The following is a 26,020-nucleotide window of genomic DNA, read 5'->3' as shown; positions in this document are numbered from 1 at the left end:
AGAGAATAATTCCATGAATACGATAAAACTCTGAATCCGTGCATTTGCATGTAGTTAACTACTAAACTAACATTCGTCGCTAAATTCTGCATTTCACTATTCTTTATTATATGTTAACAAATAACTATTCACGTAACGTTTGTTTCCATATTGTAAGACTTTATATACGCTTCACAAATATATTTTTCCTTAATAAACTATCGTGAGTTTTAATTTATGTTCTGTATCTAACTTCGTATATATGATGTTGAAATACGTATCAATTTGAATCTAAAAGCCAGTTAATGAACGTATTAAAGAGATGAAAATGAAAATTGCAAAGCCATGAATTATACACTGTTAAAGGCATTTATATAATACCAAGTCAGTTTGTGAGGAAAGATAGAAAGAAGATGAAATGAATCGCGTAAAATGATTGTATGTTAAAGGTATTTGTTCGAGAAATAAGAATTCCGCCCAAGTAATGAAAACGTTGAACGAACTTCAGAGTTAAGGTTTTATTCCATAAGAAAAATATTTTGTTCAGAGAAGAGTTCTAAATCTTTAAAGCAATTATTTTGAGATTAAAAACGTTGAAAGAATTTTATAAGTGGTAAAAATATTCGATTCGAGGAAGAATTCTGTATCCTTAAAATAATTATGTTTTGATTGGAAACACTGAAAGAATTTCAGAACCAACACTTAATAAAATTGATATGAAAACAACACAACTTTCCCGCTTATATAGTATAAGCTAATATTAATTAACGAATTATTTATAAATTAAAAATAGGAAGTACCTTGTGGCTACAGGACTGTGCGTAAAGGAATTGACAAGATTGAAAAACGCTTTTATTTAAGCATACGCAGTGCATCAGCGGAATGAACAGTAATATGAAATTGGTAGAACGTTACGTTTCATTGATTCATTATGTTGAGTCTCGAAGGAATGATACGAGATAGATACAGTCTACAATAATAAGATAATGTCCGTTATTCGGGATCAACTGTAGTAACTTCGTTGGAATTCCCATGGCCATTAAATAATGAAATTAACGTAATTGCAATAGAACATCAACCTCGATGACTAAGAAGAAATCCGATTCACAGTTTCAAATACGCGTGGATATATAATTTTCTTTAGAATTCCAGCTTCAAAGCGTGATAATCTCTGTGCTGTTACTGAAACATACCGAGTGTCTGCAATTATTGTACGACTGGAATTTTCATAAATAAGATACAATCACATCTTTTAATATTCTTTTTATTCGCGTAAAAAATGTTTGAAATGTTGATCATGTTATTACATACAGAGTTATACTCTTTGAATTATATTATTAATACAATAACGAAAGATTCGTAAATTCTTGAAAGTTATTGCCCGTAACGTTATCAATGTTCAATTCATGGAGTTGATCAGATACTGAGCGGTCTAAATACAAGTGGGAGAAAAAGATAGAAATCGAGACTTGTAGTTAATATACGCTACGAATATAACGTGACGAATTCTCAAAGTCGTTTTATTCTGCATATTATTTTGCATTCTCGACTTGTGATCTCAAAATGAATATTACCTCTCCAGTCGTACCGCAAAAACACCCTGTATAATCGTAAAATCTATACGAATATAACGAAGCAAACGACGAAGAAGAAACTCTCATCGAAAAAAAATCAATTTGCAAACCAATCAAAGTTCTGAATCGTATGAAGCTTGCAAGCACATTAAAAGGAAGCAGCCTCGAGTAGGTACTAGCACGAACGAAGAGATAACTTCATTTTTCGTTATTTGCATACATTGTATATTATGCTGCTCATTTTGTTTTATTTCCAAGCGAATTGAAATTAATATGCGTCGTCGGTACAATGATACCGAATATCATTACTTTTGTACAAATAATTTTATTGTTCGGCCAAAGATTTACGAGCGGGCTGAGGACGCGTTTTATTTTTTATCCGAGCTGTACCACCGCACCGGTTAGGTCGGCTGGTCCACTGGGTGAACGGATGATAGGTATCTGCGAACCCAGATCGATGATAGTGACGAATTAATACCGCCCCAAGTATTTAAAAAAAGAACAATTTTTTTCGCTATTTTACTCCAGGCGTTTCATTTCAAAGAACGATCATTTCAAATGAGACAAAGCAATTGAATTTCCTCTGTTTCGAATGTTATTCATTTTTGGCAAATATCTCACTCCTGTCGATAGTAATGCACCTCTGATTAATGGAATAAAAACAATATCTTTATTGCCATGGGGCCTGCCACTATTTGCTATCAAACGAAAACATAAAAAATTACTAAGAAAAATTCGACGGATGAAATTTCAAGAATTTTTCCAATAATGGTATAGATGATAATATTTAAAGTGTTCGAATAAATTAGAGCTCGACATATCGAAGATTAACAATTTTGAAGAATTCGTTTGAAAGTTTCATCATCGCTAAAAAAAATGTCTAAAAACAGTACACGTGGATAATCAGTTTCTCAGTTATTTTCAGCAACTATACGAGCAGGAAAGAATCGAGTCCAGCTGCTGAAACGAGTTTTACAACTGGTGCGATAAAAAGTACAGGTAAACGACATACGCGCGTTTTACTACGAGGCGTGAATGTTAACTACAAATCTGAAAAAAAAGAACGTTAGATCTTAGAAGGATAAAACAATGTGATAAAAGAGAGCAACGCGAAAATAACAAAGTCGTAAAATGTGGCTTGAAATCCGAACAAGGCACTGGCTAAGCTGGAAAAAAAAAATAAGTTTCTGAACTGCTAATACAAATGAAAACGATATCGGTATAACGGTGACAGTGCACGTTGCCGATCGTCCATGTCGATGCACCGAAAAGAAAACTGCAATCGACGGATCGAACAAGTACATCGCGTTAATGTAAACGAGCATTGCGTAAATCAAAGAGCGACGGATGAGCCTAACGATACCAAAGCGTCCATTAAAAAAGGATCTCAAGCTTAATGATCAGGCTGGTTCGATCGCCAATGAGATCGACCTTGATCTCTTGCACATATACGCGAAGTATTCATAGATAGCCTCGATTATTGAGGTCGTCTTCTATGAACCGCTTGGAACTGTACATTTACGTAATCCCCTTTGTCTAACGCCGCATGAATGGAGATACTTTCCTACAATGCCGATTTAAATGGGGTCTTGGGAATTCGCTTTAAATCAAATTGTTCTGGTTATATAGAAACTACGTTTAAGGTTGAAATTATATTTTCACTTGTGATTTCAATTGCGAGTGATTAGATAGCATACAAGTGAAATAAATTGAGCGATTACTTCTAACGAGTAATTAATTATATAAATCACTCGGTGGAAAGATTCTAGGAAATTAATTTTTTTCTTTTACTATATCGAACCTGTTATATCGCCTGTTGAGATAAGAAAAATTACGTGCAAGTAATTACGATTAATAGTATCCTCGTCGCGCAGAAAGATAAAAGTAAACAAAACTCATCGAAGATATGAAACGCCAAAACGTCACGGTTGCTTATTGCGAACTACACTATCGCTCATTGACGGGATGCAAACCAAGTTCATTCATATTCTCGCGCCTATATTAATAATTCTGAAAACCGTAGTCAATTAGCATTTTCTTCCTTTATATATATCTACTGGTCTTTTTCCCGCGAGTTCGAGTAATTAAATTCGTATCTCTAATTTCGAGTATTTCGTCACAAGAAAGAAACAACGAAGCCGACGAAACCGCGTATTAAGCTGACTGAAAAACAATTTACAGTGTAGGCTGCAGTTTGAAAGCGGAACACGCGGCCTATATTTAGTCCGGGTCCATGAAATTAAATATAATAAGGGAAACGCAACGGGTACGCAGTGGTTCGTAGGTTCATAGGCTGACCGAGCAAAGCACACAAGGCAGGACTCGCAAATATTTAGCCCACTTGCGCACGGGCAACGCAAACAAATATCAAACCTGTTGACGAAGCGTGTATCTGGAGCTTGGCGTTCCAGAAAATTTCGTTCTACCGGCGAAACAGCTTGCGTACGAATTTTGAAGGTTAGGCGGGTCCTCCGCTCGCTTTCACGGGATTCCAAATAGACCGGAAACATTAAAAAAACGAACGAGCCGGAAGTAGAATACGGGGAACTCGCTGTGACATCGTTCGCCGTTGCTATCGCAAAGCGAATAAGGACGAATTGCCATCCGGTTAAACCGGTAGGTTACCAGTCTAATCTCACTGTGTCCGCTAATCAGGAGACTCGTGTGACACGTAGAACGTGTGTCGTGTAACATAAGGGCGATATACATATACAGGTGTTGGCAGAAGGGAAAAGTCGTTGTGAATAAACAGTTGATACGAAAGACGGCGCCAGTTGGGCTCTTGGCGATTCCAGGTAATGTAACGACTCGCCGATAAAAAATACAGGTGTACAAATTTGCTACTGTTATCTTGAAATCATTGAGAAAATATAAAGCTTTTTATTTAAAATATAGACGTAAAATTTTGCGATACTGTTTGAAAATTTGAGAATTTATTGCATTGTAACACGAATTCGTTCTGTTTTTATATTTATTACAATGTATGTGACATATAGATAAAACCAGAACGAATATTTGTTACGGTCCAATACTTATTTACTATGTACATGAATAATCCCTCTGCAATTAGGGGTAACGTGCGAGCAAGGAGACTGAGTTTAAGTAAATTGTATACCAAATTCTCGAGCCGAATAAAGACATATGAAGAAAATGTATATATACAGGGTGGTTGGTAACTGGTGGTACAAGCGGAAAGGGGGTGATTCTACGCGAAAAAAGAAGTCGAAAATATAGAATATAAATATAGAATATAGATTTTTTGCGTAGAATCACCCTCTTTCCGCTTGTACCACCAGTTACCAACCACCCTGTATATGGTTATAGTATCTTCTGTATGTAGGTACATAAATCAAATCGAATTTCTTTTTTCGAAACTATTAATTCTGAGTATATGTATACATATATAGATTATAAATCCATAATTATGGTTATTGATAAATATTGGTTGAAAGCTACGTTTACAAGAAACATACGTAAGAAGCAAATGTTAAATTCTTTTCAATGATGTTTTTATAATACTGTGATCATACGACGTATAAATATTTCCGTTCTATTCATATAGATAACAGTTTTCCACGAAAATTAGTTTCTATCGATTAAAAATGAGAAGGAAACGTTTGAACAATATTACGCGCGGCTCTTTGCTTTCGCTATCGTTGAGAGCGAGCAGACCAGCTTCGTGGGCATTCGTGCGGGGTATCGGGAGAGCGGCTTAACTAATTTTTAACCCCCTTCCTACTGGCCAGTTCTCGTGCACCGAAGCCGGCATCGACGTTTGCTGTGTCCAGGTAAATTCGACTGTACACGTCTGTCACGTTTGTACGCGAACAAAAACAATAAAGAAACGACCTCCAGCGAGCACCCATTGTTCGCTGCTGCGTTTGAAAGATTCATAGAAAAATTTTATATCTATATTAATATCGGCGATATCTCGATTTCGTTTGCGAGTTGGCATATGTCTCTCTCATTGGAATTGTAGAAGTTGAAGTTTGTTAGAAAATAAAGGAGCGACCAGTTGATAAACGAGAACTGTCAATAGATTGATATGTTAGGTAAATAAAAAATGCGGTTCTAGCAATGATGATTATTTACACGTTTAAACGGGCATGGCAAAGTTGTACATAAAAGAAGTTACGTAATACTTTGTCCACTTTTATGTGTACAAGTTATGGAACAGTTAAACTCAAAAAATATTATTTTCGAAGGAACCATTGTATTCCACACAAATTTAAAGATAGAAAACGTTATATGCTTTATGCAAAAAAATGTTCTACAACAACACTTCGCAAGAACTCTTTCCGCATAATTTGGAAGAAATATAAAGACAGAATAAATATCAATACCATTACAAAATTCAACGATGTTAATTGAAAAGAAATTGCAAAAGAAACACGTCGTTATTAACGTATTATACGTTACCTACCAAAACTCCATTCAAAAAATTAAATTCCATCACATGCAGTAACAATTTCCCAAAGTCCTATACAACATTTAGGTTATCGACCCAACGCGCACCAATACAAAATTAAAACGAAACTAGGGTCCATTCGTTTCGTACCAAAAGTTCGAACAAATTTAATTCTAATCCTATGAACGATCCACGTGCCGAGAAAACCAGTTTCGAAAGGGAGATCCGAGCAGCTGTGCATCGCGTGGTGGGTTATCTAATTTTCAACCCCACGTACCACGCGAATGGGCATAAGTTACGCACAATACCTTTCCCAGGTGAATGGAAAGACACCTTGGCGCCGAGCGAAGCGTATTGTTGGAAATAGCAGACTGCCAGGGGCAAAACGAACAAAAAGAAAGAGCAGGGTGGGCCTAACCACTGTGTACAGACTCACCGAAATTATTAATTATGCTTTCTGTGCACGGATATCCGCGTGCATCCGGATATCCGTGACTCGAACACGCACGTGTGTTCTTCGTGCCGCTTAGAATGCACGAGCGTGCGATATGCGTATCACCTAACGCATCACTTTCACAGATCGTACACATCTTTCACGATCTGTACTTTACCTATTTGCGTCATGTGTAAATATATATTTTAATTTGGTGTATCTCTGATGTTACATCGATGTAACACTCTTCGTAAGTATTAGTATACTTGCTGATTTCAAACGTAATATGGAAATTAATCTAGATTATCTAAGAAAAGATTGATCGATCGGAATTTTGTATCAATGCAAGAACGCCGTTCAATATACATAACCAACTCAAAAGTATACGGACACTTTTTTATTTTTTGACAAACTGTAATTTAATTACAAGATTACAGGACGCGTTGAATCGAAAAAATAAAATAATATCACGATTGACAAAAATTGATCCAAATAGTGATTGCAAGACGTAATAGATATAAAGACGAGAAGGAATTAAAGTTATTATACAGAATCAATGAGACTTCTATTATTATTGCATTGGATATGGGTTCGTTACAGTTTTACTTTCAAACGAGATAGTCATTTTTCAACATTTTAATAATTTCAATAATTTCTAACAATTTTTCTAGATTTCTAACAATTTTAAAAGATTACTTTTAAACAAATGTCCTAATACTTATTTATGATCAAGAATGTACATGATGTCTAAAGCGCGGTTAAAGAATGCAGTAAACGTTAGTTACTCCCTTGTGGATGAATGTGTAACGGGAGGCGAGATTTGAAATTGTAATTTGATTACGACAGTAATTATATCGCCTTTGTGATTCGAGATTAAGTACGGGTACAGACAATTATCGTACTTCATAAGTTTTTGTAAGAAGTGGATAATACAGCTGTTCCGATGACTGCTTAGTTGTACTTCTAATTTAGAAACTAACAGTGGAACATAAATATTATATATCAGTATGAAACTTTTGCTTTTCCCTTTTGGATTTGGTATTACTTGCAATGTTTGGTCTTCATTTTAAGTGGTGTAATTTATTATTTTGATTGATTGTAATAAGAGAGAGAGAGTATCAATCCTGTCATCAGTGTTCTATAATTACATCTAGATTATCGTAGATGTTGTAATAGTGTACATAGATTATATACTTTATCGAAGTTAATATCATACGATAAACGTTCTTATTGATAAAATGATTGAATACTGAATATAGTAGACATAATACGTTACTATGTTATCCTTGCTATTTTAATACAACTTACAATGTTTACATCCTAAATTATATTTTTTAACTAAAATGCTTGATACGTGCAGCAAAATATAGTTTATATTTTACTGTTTAAAGTAATACGTCCATTTATCGATATTCGCACAGAGGTTCTTACAATAAATATAGTCATGAAGTAAATTGAGAATCCTTTACATTCTTTCATCCATTTAAATTACAAATTCAAATTTCCAAATTTTCAAACTTTCAAACTGAAGTTTTTAATTTAGATTTATACTGTTAAATGCTTCACCATGTATATACGTAATTTAATAAGTAATTTAATCTTGATTCGTCAATCTACCTCATTTTTATCTGCCTAACTACGTCGTATATAATAACGGGTGGTAAAAAATTATAATATCGAGTTGATCTTCCTTGGCAAACGTGACTGCAAACGACGCTTTAATTTCTAAATAATTCAAAAAATTGCAGAACATTATATGCAGAGTGAAAATCAAATTCCATGGTATACAATTATCGTAATACAGAAGAAGAGACGGAATTTTTATTACAATGATAAATAAAAATCTGTTAGGTGTCGCTAATAAACGTGTATCACACGAGCTAGATATTTCAGCGCATAAATAATTAAACCGCTTTGACGATGGAATGTAAAATACAGCATATAAAAACAGACTTCCTTTTTTTCTGCAAGTATTATTAAAACGATTAACTCGTCAGGCAACCATTGTAAACGGAATTTTTAAACGCGTTTAATGGCAAACCAATTTTACGTTTTAATGAACTTCTAGTACCTTCACATAACAATAAAACGTTCCCTCGTCCTTTAATTAACCGCACCGGCTTTACAACAATAGAACGAAATCATCGGACGTAATGATCGCTACGTTTCACATTTATTCGAATTATAATGCATCGACGAAGACATTGTGCCTGAACGAACAGGTACTTTTCATCTTTATCGTTTTTTAATCGTCCCGCTAATGATTGTTGCAAGAATATTTTCATCGCGATAACCTAAATCTAAACAAATTATTAAACGCTATTTTAGCCACGGAATTTTAAAGATATCCTGTTTTTCGCAAAGTTGATTAAAATATGTGACGTGAAAGCGTTATTACATCTTCTTCGTTGTTTTATGGAATTATATAATAGTGTAATCAACATTGTTTCAAATGAAAAAACAAGTTGGTAATTTCGTTACTAGCTGAAAGTAGTCCTGAATGCTATTGAATGTTTTTGTATGGTGTTTTAAAATCATCTTTTATAATTATCTCTCAAGATCATTTTGAAAGCAAATGTCACGTGTCATATCGTGAGCAAACGTGTCGATTTAATCCATTACTTTACAAATTATTTAATAAAAAAAGATATAATGTTCTTCGCACAAATAATTAAATCCGACATTTAATTTCAACATTTCATACATCAATCATCACCTTCATACTAACTTTATCTTATAATCGATTAACTTCATCTTCACCTCCCAATCAAACAAAATACACGTCGTTAAACAACTTTCCACCCAGGACGAGTTCCGCAAGAAATCTACTTCACTTTACCTTATATTCAACTCAACGTAAATATTTCTACCCTTCTCTACTCTTTATATTTCTCGATCCGTATTACTCGACACAATTTGCTCGGATTGTCCCTAATTGCTCGAAAATTTCAATAATTCCATCGTTGCATCGTCCGAGCAACGGCTCGAATCAAGTTATATCGTTCTCGTCACGGTCGTCCTCGTCTCGTTGCATTTGGGTCATCGCCGCGTTCGTTTCGCGACGGATTCCGTCTCTCCTTCTTTCGAATCGCGCAACAGGAATACATATCAAGGAGGGCCATGGACATCGGCGGCCCACGTAAATTGCAGTGGTACGCGAAAGTATTTGATCACTTCTAGAATCTTTTTACGAATATATCATTTATTTCGAACAAAACATTTAAGGAGGGAGAGAGTAATGAGGTACGATTTATGGGAAACCTGAAAATACACAGCATACGCATAATATGTAAAAATATAGAAAATATCTAAAGCGTGGTGCTTTTTATAACATTCAGTAGGAAAAATAATCTTTCTCCAAACGTTATTTTTTCAATTATATTCATAAAAATATGAATTCTCGTATTTAGATATCCTGTAACTTCTCACATATGCATATCCGTAAAAATTGTCTACGTCAAGCATTGGAATATTTTCACGAGCCACTGCGTCTATAATCTTAGACATATACGACACAATTTCGTGCATCGTTCACGCGAAAGCAGTTCCGAGCACACAAGTGTACACGGACCTCGCTAAACTCGAACAACAGGTGTGCAACTCGTATCGATAGCTGCGGCCACGCTTGCCAAGGAAACTGGGTTAGAAAAAGCCATGCTCGAGACTCCACGGTGACTATGGAACGTCGTACGAAACGCGACCGGTGAACTTGAAAGCGAAACGACTCCGACATGCCGATTCGAGGTGGCGACGTGACTTTCCGAATGCTAATTAAAATGTTGGTATTTATAGGAAAGGAAGGAATGAAACATTGCCGAATTAGTAGAGACAAATTGTGTTTTGCAGGAGATCTGAGATGACTTTAGACAATTAGTAGATACTAATTTATGGGTTAGGCTCTATTTTGCAGTTTTCTAGTAGATTGCTGCTTGGACAAAAATTTAAGAAAATTGAAATAAATAGATATAGGACTTTGATAGTTAAACAATTCAATTTCAAGAACATGACGTAATAGTATGATTTTCAAAGTACCAATAAATTCACAAGAATAGATAACAAGAAAAGATAACGTATAAGGGACAAAGATTTCGAATACAAAAATTGAATTTGTTTTAAAACTAAAAATTAAATAAGATTAAATTTCTTGTCTAAATTACTGAAACAATGAAAGTGCGAAGTGATACTACTTCAAAATGCAATATAAATTCAATTATAGTAATCTGTAAACAAAAGTCGAAAGCAATATACGAAATATTTAAGAGAGAAACAAAGTCATCCGATATTAGATTTAAGTCATTATTTTAATAAAGTATAAATCTGCATAATTTATGACTGACATTCTGAACGATTACAGCAGCTAAACGACGTATTGTCAATAACGAGGTTTACAAGACCAATAACTACCCGACTCTATTAGCAGGAAGACAAGCGTGGAAAAATGGCTGGACGTTGGAGGGAAAACGGCGATTATTAATTGCAAATTTCCAATCTTGTTCCATGCAAGACCAATCGAAAACAATGGCCATTAAAAAATCCATTGAACGCTCGAATCAGCGTGACGGTACTATAATTGAAGTAATTGGAGCGACACGATGTTGAATCGCATCAACAGACGCTCGACCGCCCGTAACTTGCGCGAACTAACACGTATTATTGTGTTTCATTTTGTTTCTCCTTTTCTAATTTTTCTTTTTTTAATTTTCTTTCGAATTTATCGCGCGACGCTGTCTGTCTCTAGTAATGCCTCGGTATTACCGGGAGTCTCGATTATGTATCGACTCGTGAGTGTCACGTCTTGACCGTGGGACGAAAGGCAACCCACGTTACCTCGCATGATTTATAGACAATAAAAAATACGGATCTACTCGTCGTGGCATCGTGAAAGCCTCAATGATGGTCGGTTGCGTAGGTAGGAAACTGCGATCGTATTCCGTTTCAAATTTTATTCAATGTCTATCGACGATATAGTGACACGAAAGATTCGAATTTCCCGGTAAAAATATCATATCAAATTAGTTAATATTGTACATATACGTATGTAGATGTTGTATTAAATTCGCGTACAAAATTTGAAATTATAATACGAATTTTTAATTACGAATTAGATTTGTGTGAGGTTTTTTAATTTCAGTCAGGCAATCTCAATTTCCGCGCCAAAAGTTCCAATGGATATTTCAAATTTTAAATCATGTTCTAGTTAAATAGTTTCGACTTTCGCGTGGACAATTTAAACTCGTATATCGAATTTTAAATATGGATTTAAAATTTTTAAAGCTTTTCTGTTTGCAATTTGCTATGTAAACTTTTTAAAAAGTGCTTTTATTCTACGTAAAAGTAATTGGATTGAAGAAATTAGGCAGTGGAAATTAGATTTTCGCGCTTAAAAGTGTTTCATCTCCGAAGCAAACATTAATCTACCAAATTATATACATATTAATGTAGAATTCGATTTCAATTGTAACTTACAAAGTGTCATTTGAAGCGCAGTTTGTAAATATGAAAGAGCAATATATTATCCAACCAGTATAATCTCTTAAAATATGCTTCTAACGGATTTATGGTTTCGTTGGGATTCGAATTCCGCACGCGCTACAACGCGAGAAAATAAACGTCGATTGAAATCGTATCGCGTAACGCTATATGTAACAGGTAAATCATTTCGATCGAATCAAAATTTCATCGTATTCTTACGGAATCTTAAAAGCGGAATTTATGCTATAACTTGGATATTTAAAGTAACTATACAAAAATATAAAATAGTCGTATATTTATTATTTTCTCTACATTAAAATTTTATTTAAGCGCTTCTCTGATTAACATTCCTACAGTATATTCATTGATTAATCACGAATTGCTTGAAAAATCCGAAAATATTGTCAATTAACTAAATTCTAAACCGTTTGAAACAATTTCGCGGATTTACGTAACTAAATATGGCCGCCACAGATCAGTAACGGTTAAACAGTTAAACGCATACATATATACTATTAAATATATACGACTGAAAACAACGTATAACTTGAAATCGAATCGTATTTGAATTAGCGTCACCGTTTGAATTTGAAGCGCGCTGAAGTTCAGACCGTATACTAGTGCAATGAAAAGTACATATGTATATATACATATTATATCACTAGAAATATAATTTGTCACTCGTCCCACGGTCGTTACACGCGACGCATCTTATACAACAAGCACGAGTCAAACGTTTACATCGCATCCACGCGAGCTGTGATTTAACTGCGGCGAGAAAGGAACACCTGTTTTCCTGTCTTACTCCGAACAGTGTTTTAAAATGACTCAACGTTACCATGATATGTTTATATTTTTTATTTTTCGTTTACCTTTCTTGCCACTTTGCTCGTCGCCACGCAAAAAGAATATTGTACACATCTCCTAGTTACGATACTATAGATACTAGGACACCACTGCAAATTGTATTCAAACTGCTTTTTTTTTAAGCGTTATATTATAAATTTATTATTTTATTCGTGTTACACGTGTCTTATCATGTAAAATACTAAATAAAATAAAATTTATTAGTCTTTCAATATACATAACAAGTGTCCTAATATTTATGGCTGATAGTGTACATGCAAACGAATAAAATATTATCGACTCACTTGATGTTTCGGCCTGCTCCGTGATCGCACAAGTAACTCCACGCTTCGTAGTAATCCAATGGACAAGTGAAAATACACAATAATAACTACCGTTTCACGAAATAACACGATCTTTCACCAAGCACGAGATAGAGTAACGTTGTGCACCCTATCGACGAGAACGTAGCCACGAATTCGAAAACGCGGGAATCGCGGGAATCAGACGACACTATTGTTCGTGCTTCTGTCGATACAAATGGATCGTCGTGTTATGAACACCGCGAAGAGACGCGGTGACGCGTCTTCCGAAATGCCCCTCGATGATGACATTAATGTTTATTTACACCGGTCACCTCACTCGCGGCTTTGAGAAAACGGGAGAAACCACCAAAATACGACGCGACACACACGATCTACACGATAGGAGAGCTCGCGGCAGACTGACAAGTGACAATCGTAAGCCGGCGCAGCCCCACGCGCCACGCTATCCCTACTCACGCGCGTACACGCCTCACGCATGTCCATCCTATCTGTCGTGTGCATGTTCCTTCCTCTCGTCTCTTCTATTATCTGAGATTCTCTAGGATTCGACACTTTGCTTTGTAATAATTTTCGGTTTTCGGAACAATTACCCGTAACTCTGCCAGCCCGCCATACTGCTAGCAATCGACTAGACTACTGCGCCACCATACGGTATAATATTGTAACTGCAGTTATTCAAAAATATCTCGACTACATAGTATCGAAATATAAAAATTAAATATCATTTATATTATTTTCTTGTTTTACATTGATGTCTGATTGCCAGAAAGAGAAAATAATTTACGTTTTTATATACATATATATAGGATTTCTATATGAGTATAATTGCTGTAAATGAATCTTGAAAGTTTAACACAATCAGTGCGAAGTTGATACGTATATCGATATTACTTTTGTCTACTTTTAATATTTCTTAACTATCTAACGTCTGTTCTAATAATTTTTTAAGGAAAGGTAATTAAACAAATTCTTTTTGATCTTTTTCGTCACGGAAAGTTGGAATCTTAATAATAAAATATAATAATAATGAAATGTATCGGTAATTAATTAGCTATACGCCTATCGATTAAAATCGATGTTACAAAATAGCGGGATGTGGACAATGGAGGATGTAGACATTTCTAAGCGTACGTGTCAACAATTCTAAATTCATACAAATATAATAATTTTGTTGTATATTTTGTAAATAATAATGATAAACAGTGATATAGCTGCGTTGTGAATTTTGAATTTTGGACAGTAACTGTCATATGATTTTCATGCATGTAAGAACGGCATGGAATACATGTAAGGTTATTCTGTAATTGTTTGCTACATCGCAATAGAAGGTACTCCCTAGTGTCAAGGATAAACTCAAGGTACGTACTTAATATTGGAGGAAAATTATCTTTTAAGGTACAGCGAGCTTTGTGGAACAAATTCAAATGTATGCGCATAATAGATCTTACATTAGATAGGAAATACCGTACAATTTTAGTTTATAATTACACAGATACTTATGTTTCAAGCGTTTTTATATATGGGGGTAGGAAAGCGAGTGGGAACTATGGAATGTATAATTGCAAACATTATTTCTCATAATGATATATAAATTCTGTGTCTTTCATGAGAATATTAATTGTTTTATTTATAACTTCATAAGTATGTCGTATATGTATCATGTATAAGTATATAAGTATAATGTATCATGTGTGACGTATGTTGTTACAAAATTCGGTTTGTAATTGTAGTCGAAATAGAGACTGAACTTCGTTTTAGAATATACCAAATTTATGATTCCTTTTACAGGTTAGTATTGTTGGACCCTGTTCGTTACAATTATCGTGCATTTGTTATTTTAAAAAGACACAAATTCGGTATGCTTCAGGATGAAGTTTAACCCCAAACAAAATAAATAACAAATTTTTAAATAATAAGAGCAAATAATTAAGGCTCGTAACATTGTATGTTAATAATAATTTTAATATATATGCTTATATTATCTTTACCAGAAAATCATAAATAGGTTTATAAAAAAATGAGTATACTTTTTATGCTAGATAAAAGACAACATTTGTCAAACATTTCTTAAAACATTCACGGCAATAACTGTATTGATCTTAGCCAATGATAACAGATGCGCCTCATGATATTGATCTGTATTATGATCGAGTTAAGGGTTTATTTTCTACTTTAACTACAGGAGAGCTGAGTCAATGGTCGGTATAGAAGCTTCCTGCTTGAGCAACGACCGTTGGAACAGCATTGATTTCATCTTCCCTCGTAAGATGGCAACAACTCCAACAATCGCGACCGCCATGGATATTAACACGGATAAAACTGTGGCCAACTTCAACGATCGATTAACTGGTGAACTTCGTCTAATTGCTGCAACGCTAATTAAAATCAAGAACAAGAAGTTGGAACCAAATTAGGTATGCGTCTTCAAGTTTGGGAGAATTCCGTGTGCATATTCCTAACTAGATGAAATGAATATTAGTCTGTAGTTGTGAAACATTCAAGTTGGTATGTAAGTATCGAGAACGACGTTATCTAATATTGTAAGAAACTTGTTGATAAGTGAAATTTTAAGTTTGCAAGTACGAAACAATATTTCCAATTTATGAGAAAGATCTACATTAGCGTAATATCGTAAAATTAGTACCTCTAGTAATGTAAAATTTTAACCTCTAAATACATAACTGTAAATGTAAATAGATAATTTAGAAAACGTTTCCAATAACCGTGTCCACCTTAATCTCTTTTTAGTTTGTGAAATCCACTTTAGATGGAATTTCATGGCATTCCTGCTGTTAGCTCGAAATAAATTTAGGCGATACATTTTGCGGAATCGCCAGCCGAGACGATATTGTCTTAGTAAGTCTTTCGGTGGCGAGCAGCACACTGGGGAGTGCACTTCCTACGAAATTCGATACGGAGAGCAAACTCGATTTAAGCTTTGGTCTCTTGACTCCGGCATCCCCAACTATCGCAACCAAGTGACTCGCGTTTGCTCTTACTTACAGGAAAGGCGGAACCGTGTGTCTCCAGCGATATGCCGCCAACCACCATAAACTTGAAAAGGCTGCAATTAGACGTGCACTTAACACGTTTCGAATCCATATGTGTTTGAAGGGGAACAATGCTGCTTCAGTCATGAAGGTATTGTGTTTCATTTGGTATATGATATTATTTTAAAAATTGATATCACTACCGCTATAAGGAGCCAGCTCTATTTTTCAGTAAGGGTAAATCAATAAAAATGAAATCAAAGTCAATCCAAATCAAATTACTTTCTCAAATAAGCTTTGAGTCTATAGTTAGATGATATTCGTATTAATAAAATTTCATTTTTTAAATATAAAACTTTGAATATGAAACTTATATCTTTGTTTCTTTTTCAAAAAGTATAATTTAAATATTGGTGGTGCTTCTTATTGCTGTAGACTATTCAGTTGTTATTGTAGAATAATATTACAAAACTTGGAGGAATTTTTCAACGCAAACAACTTTTTATTGTTACTTTATATTTAATCGTATATATATATATATATATATATATATATATATATATATATATATATTGTATACACGTTATACGCAGTATACATACAAGGTAACTAACCAATAGTATTATAAATTGCTTTCTCGTACGCTATTAAAATATTAACAACAGTATTACAACAAAACAAAATTATTTTTAATTCATCATTCATTCAATGAGGCTTTGATGAAAGGAATTATCCATTTTGTAACGACTGCCTTCTCTATCGACCACTTTCAATTTTTTAAATAGAATGATATGTAAATTACTGCCTATTTAGATAGCCGTATAGTAAAATAAATATCTTGTATGAATGCATTATTCCGTTTATTGAAAATGTGCACATATTTTTCATGTGGAGATTGTTTCCTTCTTCACAACGTAAAATAAATTATCGTATTTTAATACATCCAAGTTATTAATATAAAGTGTAAAATTTATTGTTACAATTAACAACAAAATGCTAAGTATTAGACGTTGGCATGAAATGATTATTAATTAAATATTTATTAATAACAAGACGCTTCAGTTACATGAATAATTAAAATTCGTATCGATCAAGATTACAATATGCAGAATAATTTATTGCAATACCCGTTATAATATTCGTCGTAATTAATCATGCAATTAATATTCCACATTCTATTTCACAAAAGTGGTAACCAATCATTTGATGTGCAATAAAATATATCTCGTTATTTAATTCATCTGAATAAACGATTAATTCCGACGAAAACATCCAACGAAATTCAATAAAAAAATAAAAAAAAGAAGTCGACGGGGCTAGGACAGTTTAACCCGATATTAGCTCGGACAATTATTGTCCCTCTGGCATTGTCAATGTTTCATCACACGATGCAAACAAATTAAAACGCGGATCCAGCTCCGGGTCGAGTAATTAAGACGAAGAGAAGCGAGACGGAACAAAGTGAGTGTCTGAGTTACAGTGAAACTTGAAGAAGAAAAATGGGCGAACAAAACGGCCGTAGGAAGGCGGCGAAAAAAGAAGCCCGAAAGAAAGAGAAAAAAGACACAAGAAGGAGAAGAAGCTTGCAGCCCGGAATTGTTAGAACAATGGGCAATTTAAACGAAGAAAGGATTGAAGTAAACGAACGAGGAAAAAGCCATGGTAAACGCTGTTAGAAAATAGAATTCCACAAGAAAGAGGAAGAAAATCTGCTGGATCGAATGTTTTAGAACGGGAAGGAAGTAACGAAATGGGAAGAAGTAACAGAAGGAAAATAGAAGTGTTTACAAGAAAGGGGGACGATGTAAGGGTTGCACTGAAAACAAAGAAAACGAGCGAAAGAGGTAGAATACGGGAACAAAGAAAAGAATTAGAGAGCTGAAGGGGTAGCTGAGGGAAGAAGAAAAAAAGGGAAGAAGGAGAAGAAGAGGCCAGTGCTTATATAAAAGTTGGAAGAAAACACAGAAGCTGTCGGTGGCGGCTGAAGAAGGCGCGATGATAGCGAGGCTCGGTGGTGATATTAAGTGCTCTTTTGCCGGGCAGAGATGTCTAGGACGATGATGAAAGCGCTCCTTTATTACTTTCTCGTAGTAGGTGCGATTTGAATTTCAAGAGAACGCTTGGCCAACCTTGGTTGATTTCTCAAAAACGGAAGACCAATTTTTGTTGGTTCAGGAGAGTTATTAATTCGAACTAAACACCCGCCCTCTCTTTAGTGCCTCCAGCCTTCTGCAACTTACTTAACAAACACAAATAATACGTTAAACGACGATAAACGGCCTTGGTCTTTCGCGAGTAATTGAGTCGCATTGTTTGAGCTTTGCGTATCGCCATTGACAAAGGTTTCGAATAATTAATTACTATTATCAGGCCCACTAATTTAAAACAATTGCGCGACCTTCATAATCGTTTTTCGAGAGGTTGAACCTCTTTCTGCCTTTTTCCGTTAGTTTTATCATTGCACAAATGCATATTTTTTCCAATTTTCAGTTTCAATATAAAATTTCGGTATATGTCGCTAACACTTATGATAGTTTTGTATTTTGTCATCGTATTATCCTTCGATCACGGTGATTAAAATTTTGAAAACTTCGTTATTCGTTTTGTATTACAATTAACAAACGACACGTCGTAATTTCGGTGGTCATATTAATTCAGTTGACTAATTAACCATTATCCATTTAGGTCAATGATACAGCTTGCTTTTCAGTCAATATTTACCAGTTTGTATCAATAAGCTCTAAAGCATATGATATAAAATATGGATATTTAATATGTATTGTCCGGAAATATAAAAGACAGCAAATATCTTCATCCATATCATCAATCGTATATCTTATTTTAAACAAGATTCAAAAAGCAATATTCTACCAAAACTACTATTTTAAAAAGTTTTACAGTAACATAATATTTTAAAAAGTTTTCTCTCTATTATCCCCCTTACATTATTATTACTCAACGCTTAAAGGGAAGAAGGAGGAAAAGGAGATACAAATGGAAAATTCCATTATCTTATGGGTTCGAAGAAATTCCTGGATGGTATACGCTTACAGCGTCCTGTAGCAATGAGAATCCAGATCCTTGGCTATTTACCCAGGAACTTAGTCGAGCTGGAAACGCTTTCGGATGCAGCATCTCGATTCCCGATCCAGAAGCTCGTGTTGCGCCGCAAAAAAACGTTTTCAAGTCTCTTCTTCCATTTCTTCTTATCCCCTGCTCTGATCCCTCAACCCCTTGTACGACGATTCCCCTTGGTTTCTTTCCATCGTCGACCTGCTCTTCCAGCAGAAACTGTCGATATCTTTCGACTTCTTCCTCGTTCTCTCAACCGGTGAAAGAGCCGGAATATTGAAGTTTTCGGTCAGTGCCCGATTTTAACTATACGACCGTATCTCCAACAGGCAACGAATCCAGACGCGACTCGACTCGACTCGACTCGACTCAACTCCACGGAGAAAGAGACACTCCAGCGTGAAAACGGGGGTGGCTGAGAACGGGGTTGGTTCGGTAGCCGAGTTGGAAACTGAGTGAAACAGACAGAAAGCCGGGGAACGAGACGGACAGACAGACGAATCCGAGAGTCGCTGGAGAGGAGAGTGGAAAAAGAGAATGGCAGAAGCGAGAAAAGCCGAGGCAGAGGGGAGAGAGGTGAAAGGAGCAGGGGCCAGATATAAGAATCAAACAGTGGGTGGCGAGGGAGATGGGGAGAGATATCGTGGGTGGAGTGGAGAAAGAGAGAGAGATGGCAAGTAAACGAAGCCCTTTTGACTTTCTGGGTCAGGAAAGTCGATTACTCGGCACCCCAGCGCCTGGGAGAAGCTCTTAACTCTTCGCCAAAGTGTAAACAAGCCTTGATGCTCAACGTGCATGAATCTAACGGGTGTATCATTGTTTCACTCGCTTCGTGGATCCCTTATCGGCTTGATTAATTATCGTTCATCGATGATAAAGCGAATAAAGAGTTACTCGATTTTCTTTCTTCCAGCTGTTTCTTCTTTTTAATTTGATATTCCAAATTTATATCTGATTTCCAGTTCGGACGAAATTTTTGCGAAATATTGAAATAAGTTGACTTTGCTTAATGATTAGCATAGATCTGATATCTAAAATCGTGTGAAATTTTTTTACGGTATGCTTTTAAGAAATAGATCCTATTGTCGATAGTAATATTCTAAAAATTGTTTGAACGTTTATCGTAAACGTTTGATTATTTTCAATGATACTAATCAGAAACTAATCGCTTTTATATTGTCGCAGGATGATAAATCATACTCTTCGGTGTCAACTTCATAAACTGTGACACCCGGTAGAGAGGAAAGCGACCGCGTAGCGAGGAACGACCGCCCGTAGAGAGCTTCGCAACAGAAATCGTAATAATTACTAATTAAGCAACAGGCACACTTGAATCCGTAATTACTGCTCCCTTGGCACAGCTACGCAACAATTTTTAATTATTACGAGCCACCCAACGGAGAACAATCTGAATGCCTGCCTTCCCTACGAACGAAACACTGGCACGTGCTTTTTCTCCTTTTTCACAAGATAGTTCCAGCTTTTTATTTTCTTGCTGCGCTGCTAATACGCGGAATACGTTTGTTCTTGTATTTTTAGATATTATTGTCTTTGGGTGATGAGCTGCAGGTTTGTTCGATGTCTCTAAAATACGGCTCAATGCATTTTAATTAATGGAATTATTAGTTGCGATGACAGAAAATCTACGAATGTAATTGTACGTAATTCTATGATATTACTTAGACGCATGATGTTGATAGAATTAGAAACTTCTGGTAGGATTAATTCTTCCATTTGTCAGAGCTTAGAAATTATTTAAGTATAGAATTAAGTTAGCAATTTTTGAATACTGATATTTATCGTATTTATTGTATATACGTATTGTATAAAAATTGTACTGTGCTGAACGCTTCGTCGTGCATTTAGAGGAGATAATACGAAGGTGGTGTAATTGATGATTCGGTACAAAGCTATTGGTCGGTGGTATTCCATCAGAGGACAGATTGACAGGTCGATGGATCCGTTGAAGAGCTGATTTAGGATACTATTTGTGCGCTATTTGTCGAAAATGACAAAACCTATCTCTGGACCAACACGTGATATTACAGTCATATCGAGAACTTTTTCTTCAGTGAAACGAATTACACGTTGCAATAATGAAAACCGATTTAATTAGTTTCATCTGATAAACATACACGATCAGAACAATTGTTCCATCGACAACTAGCAATTGTTGCTATTTATTATATTGTAACTATTTCCACGATACGACACAATGTTATCATAAAGTTTCTACGCTGTCGGTGAAGTTCCTGCAATGAAACGTTACACGCGAATTCATGGCGAAATGTGTTCATTAAAAATGTACATAGTCCACACGCGAAAGATCGTTTGCTGCCAAAAGAGACGAGTTTATTTATATAATGTATTTTAATTAGATTTTACGAGATAGTATGTACGACTGTCTATAGTATGTCTATAGTATGTAGTATAGTATGTATAGTATGTATAGTATGTCGTAGTATGTATAATTTATTAGAACGCGGGTGAAACTTCACGAGGCATCGTAAGAAAGTATGCGCGAATAAAATCTTAATTAAAATTAGGAAAAACTTCTATGAAACTTGGTATGTTAAATCAACACCTAATGTAAAATTGTTCTTGGATGAAATCTTTTTGATTGAATTCTTTTAATTTACATGCAAATGTTATGTTTTATTCAAGCTTTCGTTTGGATAAAGATGATTTGCCCGTAACATTTTTATATATTTTTACTTGAAATAAGTTTTACAAAGTTACATCTATGCAGCAACGGAAGCTCTGTATTTGAAATTTGATTAGTTATTATTCGTTGGCATGATACTCATTCATGGTTACGTAGTGAAGCAATATTTGTCGTATATTAGGAATTCCTTCATTAAAAATACCGTTATGGATCATTTGTATGAAAAAATATTGTAAATGTTTGTCATAGACGTAGTTGAAATTATCAGGAATCTATATATTTCGTAAAGCTTATGAAATTCGTACACTACTAAAGTAACAAACTTTAAGAAACGATCGATGTTACTTAATTTTTAAATCGGAAAGTGAAACTTGTATCGTCATGTAAATTCTCTCGTTCTGCTCAACTTCTCTCGCAAAAATAATTTTGTCATGAAGCGTAATTGTTCATGGAGCAATTATTTTCGTTAATGGGAACAATTCGTCTCAAAAGTTCTCGTATCTCGTGGAATATGCTAAATTATACATCACTTTCTATCTTTTGGAAATGAGCAGTACGAAACCGGCTAGGTAAATATCAGGCGTGGAAGTAAACTCTCTCTGCCATGAACAGCATAATTTTCAACGGTGCCGGTGCTATTTCTGCAACTAGTACAGTCATCTGTCACCCAGTCCAGCCAGTTATCAACGGTCTAACGAATGTTTACAGTAATTCGGTGCTATTATTCATTGGCGATTCTCTAACGCGAAACTTCGCTTAGATCAGGATGCGTTCAGTTTCTGCCGATCTCCTGTTCATTGGCATTCCTCGTGGATAATTATATCCATTAAATTGCGTTTCTACAGTATAGTCGGATTCGTCGAATGACAAAGTCGACTCTTGATTGTCACCAACGACGTTTAAGTTGGCCGCGTTGATTCCTGTGGATTCCCTTGTAACTGCGCCCTGTTCATTTCGTCGTAATGAACGCTCGAAGCGGAAATGATCCTCTCTTGCTGACACTTTTCTTACTTTGGTCCTTTCAAAAGAGATATCCTTTGAACGCATCCGAAGCGAACGTAAAGGGAATCGAATAAGAAGGGCGGTTCAAAAATGATAAAACGAGGAGTTTGTTCGAAGCGATCAGGGAAGGTGTTGCTGTTCAATTAAAGCTTAATGAAAATTTTCGTTTTCGTTTTAGACGATTTTTCACTGTGTGATCGTAAAGTAATGAAACAGAAGGTAGGTTAAATGAAATGGCAGAGCGAGAAGTGTGTTGGAAAAGATGAAAGAAAGTGTTAACGTTCGACTAATGCAGAATGATATCATTTTAAATATGGCTACGTTGTTTGGTCATAAGACATAAATGGTATTCGGCATTTCTCTTAAACAAATGTTCTTTAGATTTAGAATTCTCTCAATGATCTTACTTTCATAATACAATTATTCTTACTGTCATGTTAGATTTTATTTTTGACTAATAGTTTAATACACTGCGCAAAGCAATTAAAGGGAAACAGGAAAGTCCTACGGTCTTAATGTATTGACATGTCTCTCGTATAATACTGTGATAAAGATTGACTTAATTAACGACCATCGTTAAAAACAAATATAGAGAATCGACATAAAAATCAAAGTGATACGGAAAACGATTTTCTACATAATTGTTTTAAACGGCATATTTACTTGTATAACAATCAATAATTTAATATAAATGAAATATTTATCAGACGTAAAAATTACAATCTATCGTAGGATTAAATATTATCTTCTTCCAATTTATTACATAGGTATTATTTCAAATCGTGTATTTTTCCATCACTTCCATCGACAAACATTGCACACGTTAATTTTAAAAGTTTCATATAAATTGAAGGCAAATGGGAGAATATTCGCAATAAAAAATAAACGTACATGAAATACATGAAAATTGGCGTGTGGGAAAATCGAACTAGCCTCGGATCAATCGTGAGCGTCGATAGAAAAAAAATAAATATTATTTCAAGCGTAGAGGATGCAGCTACAGAGATTCAGGGCGTGCCAACGAATGTGAAACGAGTTCTTGCGTTTTAAGGCGAAAAGTTTCTCGTTAATCTCTTTTCAACGGAGGTTACGAGATTTTCAACCGCAACCGCACACAGAATCGTCGCCCGCGTGCATTCGCATACACAGTGAAGCCATTTGAAATAGTGGCGGACGTATCTAGGTAAGCTGTGTAAGGTCGTCTTTAGAAACCGCAAACGACGCTACCCTACGGCGCGGTCATTATTTATTAAACTCGCGATTTAATAGCCTGGAATTCCTTCTCGTAGAAATATCAACGAATTCGCGCAGGTATGTTCTGATATTTATGAGTCAAGAACGAGTCTTGTGCGGCAACGAACGAAATTGGATGAGAAAGAAAAATGGTTGTTTTAATGGGTAGAAAAGTTTCCAGCTTCAAAACCGTGTGTTTGTAGTTCAAATAATTCCTAATTGCTTAGTGCAATCGTGTTTTCGAATAAAAAATGTGTATCATGTCAAACAGATGAAACTCTACGACAAGACTATCAAGTTATTCGATCGTTCTATTTAACAAAAAGTTATGAAATTGTAAAGGACAAGTCTATAACTTATAACTTGTAATTTGTCAAAAACTGCGTTAACATTATTAGTCGAAAAACTACTGTGCAACCGAGCTCGGACTATGTATATATATTTAAGCCAATTATTTGAAAGGGAAAAGCGTTCTCCAAGAAGCAAATATCTAAGTAATATTCAAATTATTCCAAATAACATACAAATACAGAGTTGTCCATATTGCAATTGCTAATAGCAATTTGCCTTTGCGAAGTACCGTCGTATAGCGTTCACCCTCGCGTGTACATTACGTTAGACGCGGCTGCGAAAGTAAACAAATCGATGTCATGAAATTAACGCGAATCGAATCATATAGGCAATCGACATCAAAGGATCAGTAAGCAAATTAGCACTGAATCATCGGTTACTTCCTAACAACCCCTTTAAAAGCAAAGAGTCATAATACAAGATTTATAAACCGTGCAAATAATCGTGACAGCCTCTCGATGCTCGCGTGCATACGACGTGAAATACGATTCTCGCGGAAGCTCGTCTTACTTCGGACAGAAATGACGTGAAATGTGAACGTACACGCGTCATCCTTGCATTATGCCTCTTATTTGAGAAGGAAACCATATCTGACGCGTCACTACCGTCGCGCATAACTTGTTGAAACTTTGAAAATTAGATCTACGATACGGATGTATGCAAATGTAACTTTCAAAGAATGCAACGTGAACGCGATGCAAGTTTTAAAGTACAATTGAAGGAGAAAATTTGAAAATCACTAGAAATTATATGGTCATCGTACAAGTAATGCGATTTTAGTAAAAGTGGAATAGAAAATTTGATGGAGAAACGACGAAGAATTATAATAGAATGAGAGAATTCGTTCTCTCGTTCTATTTTAATTATTCTATTAATCTATCGTTCTATTCTATTAATCTTTCTTTTCAGTTTTGTGCTAAAGATTCTTTTAAAATATTAAAAACCATTTTTGTTCGATTTTTGTTGAAACGAAATATTGTCTTTGAAATAGAACTAGGTATTTTCGCAAAGTATCTACAAAATTCAAACGCTCGCGTGTTTAATTAAATTAAGCTGGAAGAACATTTAATTATCACGAAACGTCTAAGTAACGTCACTCTTCAAGTTCCTCTATAATTTGGACTTTGATGTACATTTGGATACTAAATTTCCAACAAGCTTTAGATTTAGTTCTAACAAGTCGCGCGCTAACTTTGATGTAACTTAAACATAATTCCAACCCAATTTGTATGCGCATTACAGACACGTATAAGGACAAGTCTACGAACTTGGACACTAGGGACTAAACTAAAGGATTATCAATATGTAGTTATCAACACCTGGCTCTCTTGATAAATTAAATTATAGTTCTTGCAATAAATCGTACGCATAAAGTCTTACCCATAACTTATACCATATACAATTTCGTTCAAACGATCTCAAAATTCTAAGTATCGTTATTGGTGCCAGCGGAGTGCCAGAAGATTTGGTTACAGTTACAATAATCAAATTTTAGTTGTGTTGTAAAATATACGTACGTCAAAGGAAAAGGAATTCGCGCGACATCATCACTACGCATCGGATGACATTTGCTAGGGCTGTGAATTTTCTTGAGAAATAAGCTCTCATAGAATTCTATCAGACACCGACTGCACCTCAGAAGATAGGAATAGCCCTATTATTCCTTTCT

General features: G+C 35.1%; 1 protein-coding gene and 1 long non-coding RNA gene across 2 annotated transcripts in view; one reads left to right on the top strand and one right to left on the bottom strand.

Annotated features, from left to right (window-relative positions):
• The window catches only part of LOC138181961 (uncharacterized), a 562,178-nt gene that overhangs the window by 490,023 nt on the left and 46,135 nt on the right, over positions 1-26,020 (bottom strand). The gene's annotated exons all lie outside the window — the stretch shown is intronic.
• Positions 14,248-19,504, top strand: LOC138181971 (uncharacterized). The gene is made up of 4 exons (XR_011173666.1): positions 14,248-14,396; positions 15,221-15,452; positions 16,044-16,179; positions 19,430-19,504. It is a non-coding gene; the product is annotated as an uncharacterized LOC138181971 (long non-coding RNA).

The sequence above is a fragment of the Bombus flavifrons genome, chromosome 7 (assembly GCF_040668555.2).
Source record: "Bombus flavifrons isolate JBK064 chromosome 7, iyBomFlav1_principal, whole genome shotgun sequence".
NCBI classification, from domain to species: Eukaryota; Metazoa; Arthropoda; class Insecta; order Hymenoptera; family Apidae; genus Bombus; species Bombus flavifrons.
The sequence above is the reverse complement of the archived record's forward strand: the minus strand, read 5'-3'. Positions and strand labels throughout refer to the sequence as shown.